Here is a 6,200-nt window from a genome sequence, read left to right on the forward strand (position 1 = left end):
GACAGATACCTCGCTGGGGATGTCTAAAAAGACTCTCCTGGGGAAGCAGCGGGATGAGGTGTTACCGGTTACTGGGTAACAAGCTCAAGGAGACATGTGATTTGATCACCGGTATGAGGGTGAGAGAACAACAAACTCGGGAAGAATGAATATCTAAGAATGGTATAAGGGTGAGAGATATCAATCAACCAAATCATCTGAGGAAGACCTAAAAAGGTATATCTCAACTTAGGAAAATCTGACTCCACAGGGGACCAAAGTCATAATAGGGAGCAGAAGGAAGGAACACCAGGGATACCGGTTACTGGGCATATAATAGGTGACCAACCAAAGCATGAATTGGGGAATATTCCCAAAACACTCATCATCCAAAAAGAGGGCAGAACGAAAACTCGATTATAGGATGGACATTCGATTCAACAACAGGGATACGAATCTTACTCGACTGGGGAAGAACAAAAGGCTTCGACCGAAGAGTGCATGAGATATATTATCTATTACCTTCAGAACGTAGATAATATACTCGCATGGAAGATTATCCACAACCGGTTACTGGGTTAAGAAAAGATAAATCGACCGAAAGAGAAAGGCATCGGGATACCAAAACTAGGTATATAATGATGACCAATCAAAGGGAGAAACAATCATTATCAACAAAGGATAAATGAGAGATGACTCACTAGGGATACATTGACAAAGGCAACGATCCAAGAGACATATCACCGGTTACTGGGAGATATGCTCAAAAAGGGGAGCAACAAACATCACCGGCAAACGGTAAATGAAAGAGGACCCGCTGGGGATAAAATTGCTTAATCAGAGCAATTATCCAAAAGAAGGAGGGAATATCAATACCGAATATTGGATAATGATAACCGTCAAAGAGGGGATTACATCTACCGGATACTGGGTAGAAAACCACGAACTCCGTTGGGGAGGGAAAATAGGATTTACAACTACCGGTATAAAGGTAGAAAACCACGGAAGAGTAACCGCCATCAACTAGGATGAACAACAATGGCTAACTCTGCAAAAGGGTAGGATGAATCTTACTCAACTGGGGAAGAACAAAAGGCTTCGACCAAAGAGCGCATGAGATATATTATCTATTACCGTCAGAACGTAGATAATATACTCGCATGGAAGATTATCCACAACCGGTTACTGGGTTAATAAAGGATAAATCAACCGAAAAGAAAAAGGCATCGGGATACCGAAACGAGCTATATAATGATGACCAATTCAGGAGAGAAATAATCGTTACCAACAACTACAGGGTAGACGAAAGATGACTTGCTGGGGATAAATTGCGAGCGCAAGGCAATTATCCAGGAAAAAGAGGGAATATCAACATCGAATACTGGATGAAAATAACCGTCAAGGAGGGGATTACATCTACCGGATACCGGGTAGAAAACCACGGAAGAGTAACCGTCATCAACTAGGATGAACAACAATGGTTAACTCTGCTAGGGGATGAAAGTAGGATTTACAACTACCGGTATAAGGGTAGAAAACCACAAACTCCGCTGAGGATAAGGTGAATAATCATTGATTACTGAGCAATTATTCATTTACCACAGGGAAACACCCGAGACAGTCGCAAGAGGCCAATTTAGGATCAAACCAAAAAGGCAAACTGAATCGAGACTCGTCCTAATGAGGATATAACTCAATAGGGGAACCCATCCCAATATATGTGTTGGGAGGAAGCAAAAACAACCGTTGTCCACGAGGATATAACTCAGTGGGGAATGCGGAAGGAAAGATAAACACTTTCTGCTTAAAGGGGCTGACTCTATATTGAGAGATCAGATACACACATCTGCTTGGGGAAATACATATCACCAAATAGCAGAAGACAACAAACAACGATATATGGCAAAGAATGCAACATGAATATCTGAATATTATAATTATGCATGCATATGTGTGGTTTATGTATGATGAATGCTGACAAACAGACATATCTAACACACACAGGTCCAGGAATCAACCACCCGGTACTACATCTCAAGAGAAGGAGCCAGGATCACCGGAGAGTATCCAATCTGTCGGGGATCAGAGATACCAGGAAACATCAATATCTCTGCAGGGGATAACATCATCACAGATAAAATCCATCACACCAACAAATCTACTGGGGATCTATCTGAGGAAATGACGGAATTCTGGGGATCAACCACCAAACACCGAACCTTCCAGAGAGGACACTTCTGCTGAGGAGGGAAGAGCACTATTCTGCTAAAAGGAGGGGAGGTGAATAACCTCAACAAGCATACCACTCGGGGATGAATCATCAGTCAATCCGGCTGGGGAGAAGGGCTTAATGCACAAGTAGAATCTTCCACAAAATCCAATCTACTGGGGAATCTACCCGAGGGAATGAAGGAATATTAGGGATCAACCACCAAATACCGAACCTTCCAAAGAGGACACATCTGCTGAGGAGGGAAGACCACTGCTCTGCTGAAGGGAAAAGGGGTAAGTAACCCCAACAAGCACACTACTTGGGGATGACCCACAAAAGGGGCTCCGGAGGAAGAAAATACAGTCATGCCAGGAACATGAACAAATGTCTTACCCTATTGGAGATCATACTACCCTTGGGAGAGCACTGAGGACCTCCTAAGTATCCTTTATCATTGTGAATGTTCACTTTGTTTAAAAACAATTTGTGAAAAATTTGTTTATTTAAAACAATGATATTTTTTTCAATTAAAACATGCAAAACATTTGTTGAAATAGAAACAAATAAGAGTGCAAATAATTGGATAAAAGCTCAAATTTATTTGATGGAATGGTAGCCTGCAAATGGCAAGACTCCATAGATCTTTTACAAATTGAAATTGGTGATATATATTGGAAAAGGGCTACATTAAACATAATGACCATTTCTCCACCAATTCTGAATTCGATGTATTCAAAGCTTTGGTTGACGACGAATGAACAAGAATCTCTGACGGATGACAGTTGTAGAACACAACCTTGTCAGGATGCATTTACTTGCCAAATTCCTGATTTTTTGCCTAGATTGCCCCAGGATGAGGTACTCAATCTAGCGGGATGCATATATTCATTTTTTATGTCTCTAATTTTTGCCTGGATCGCCATTTCGGGTTTTCAATCCACCGAGACGCTCATTTTTGCCTAAGTTGCCCTTTCGGGTTTTCAACTTAGCGAGCTATTCTGTTTTTATTTTAGGAGAAGTATTTCTTGACTGCATCTGAATTCACAGGACGAGTGAAATCCTCCCCATCCATAGTTGTAAGTATCAAAGCACCGCCTGAAAAGGCTCTCTTAACAACATATGAACCTTCATAGTTTGGAGTCCACTTGCCCCTGGAATCGGGCGCAAAAGACAAGACTTTCTTGAGCACAAGGTCACCTTCTCGGAACACACGAGGCTTGACCTTCTTATCAAAAGCTTTCTTCATTCTCTGCTGATATAACTGACCATGACACTAGGCAGTCAATCTCTTTTCTTTAATCAAATTCATGTGGTCATAGCGACTCTGAACCCATTCAGCATCAGTCAACTTGGCCTCCATCAAGATTCTCATTGATGGGATCTCCACCTCTATTGGGAGTACAACCTCCATGCCATAAACAAGAGAGAAAGGGGTTGCCCCTGTTGAAGTGCGGATAGATGTACGATATCCATGCAAAGCAAATGGCAGCATCTCATGCAAATCTTTGTACGTGACAACCATCTTCTGGATAATCTTCTTGATATTCTTATTAGCAGCTTCAACAGCCCCATTCATCTTGGGTCTGTAAGGAGAAAAATTATGGTGTGCAATCTTGAACTCGTTACACAGCTCTTTCATTATCTTGTTATTCAAGTTAGATCCATTATCAGTAATGATCCTATCTGGCACACCATAACGGCATATGAGTTCATTCTTGATAAACTTCACGACCACCTGCCTGGTCACATTTGCATATGACGCTGCTTCAACCCACTTAGTGAAGTAAACAATTGCTATGAGAATAAACCTGTGTCCATTGGATGCTTTCGGCTCAATCATGTCAATCATGTCGATTCCCCACATGGAGAAAGGCCATGGTGATGAAATCACATTCAGAAGTGTCGGAGGAATATGAATTTTATCCGCATAAATCTGACACTTGTGACATTTCTTCACATATTTGCAGCAGACAGACTCCATTGTCAGCCAATAGTAGCCTTCTCTCAACATCTTTCTAGCCATGGCATGTCCATTAGAATGAGTACCAAATGAACCCTCATGGACCTCAGTCATCAACAGGTCTGCTTCATGTGTATCCACGCATCTGAGCAGAACCATGTCAAATTTTTTCTTATAAAGCACTTCACCATTGAGGTAGAAACTGCCTGACAATCCCCTCAAAGTCTTCCTATCTTTCACAGATGCCCCGGGCGGGTAAACCTGGTTCTGGAGGAAACACTTGATGTCGTAATACCAAGGCTTGTCATCTTTCACTTCTTCGACTGCAAATACATGAGCTGGTCTATCCAAGCGCATCACAGTGATATTGGGAACTTCATTCCAATATTTAACCACAATCATCGAAGCAAGTGTAGCAAGAGCATCTGCCATCCGATTCTCATCTCGAGGAATATGATGGAAATCAACCTCAGTAAAGAACGTTGAAATCCTCCTCGCATAATCTCTATATGGAATAAGACCAGGCTGATTCGTTTCCCATTCACCCTTGATCTGATTGACAACGAGGGCCGAATCACCATAAACATCAAGATGCTTAATCCTTAGACCAATGCATTCTTCCAATCCCATAATACAGGCCTCATATTCAGCCATATTATTCGTGCATTTGAAAGTTAGCCTTGCTGTAAAAGGAATATGTGTACCCTGAGGAGTAATAATCACTGCCCCAATACCATTTCCGTACTGATTTACAGCGCCATCAAATACCATACTCCATCTGGAACCAGGCTTTGGCCCTTCATCGAGTGTAGGCTCATCACAATCTTTCATCTTCAAATACAGAATCTTTTCATCTGGGAAGTCATACAGAACTGACTGATAATCTTCAATCGGCTGATGTGCCAAGTGGTCAGCCAAGATACTACCTTTAATAGCCTTCTGAGCTCGATACTCAATATCATACTCAGATAACAACATCTGCCAACAGGAAATCCTCCCGGTTAAAGCAGGCTTCTCAAATATATACTTGATTGAATCCATTCTGGATATCAACCAAGTTGTATGATTTATCATATACTGGCGTAAACGCTTAGCGGCCCAAGCCAAAGCACAACATGTCTTCTCAAGCATTGAGTATCAAGACTCACAATCAGTGAACTTCTTACTCAGGTAGTAAATAGCATACTCTTTCTTTCCTGATTCATCTTGCTGACCAAGGACACAACCCATCGAGTCTTCAAGAACTGTCAGATACATGATCAAAGGTCTTCCTTCTACAGGCGGAGACAGGATTGGAGGTTTAGACAGATACTCTTTGATATTATCGAAAGCTTTCTGGCAATCCTCTGTCCAATCATGAGACTGATCTTTCCGGAGGAGCTTGAATATCGGCGCACATGTGGCGGTCATGTGGGATATGAATCTGGAAATATAATTCAAGCGGCCAAGAAAACCTCAGACTTGCTTCTCAGTTTTGGGTGCAGGCATCTCTTGTATTGCTTTGACCTTTTCAGGATCAACCTCAATACCTTTTTCGCTGACAATAAAGCCCAATAACTTGCCGGAATGGACTCCAAATGTACACTTGTTAGGATTCAGACAAAGCTTGTACTTCCTCAGACGCTGAAAAAGCTTCAACAAGTGCTCCACATGTTCAACTTCCGTTCTCGACTTAGCAATCATATCATCAACATATACTTCAATCTCCTTGTGCATCATGTCATGAAACAAGGTAGTCATAGCTCGTTGATACGTGGCTCCGGTGTTCTTCAAACCGAAGGGCATCACTCGATAACAGAATGTTCCCCAAGGTGTGATGAATGTTGTCTTCTCCATATCCTCGGGTGCCATTTTGATCTGGTTATATCCGGAATATCCGAAAATAAATGAGAAGGCATTGAATTTAGCTGTATTGTCTACCAACATATCAATATGTGGTAGAGGGAAATCATCTTTCGGACTAGCTTTATTCAAATCTCTATAGTCCACACACATTCGGAGTAATCTGTGAGCTCTTAACCACTAACATTGAGAGTTAGGGTGAAGCTG

This window comes from Lathyrus oleraceus, chromosome 4, assembly GCF_024323335.1.
Source record: "Lathyrus oleraceus cultivar Zhongwan6 chromosome 4, CAAS_Psat_ZW6_1.0, whole genome shotgun sequence".
Taxonomy (NCBI): Eukaryota; Viridiplantae; Streptophyta; class Magnoliopsida; order Fabales; family Fabaceae; genus Lathyrus; species Lathyrus oleraceus.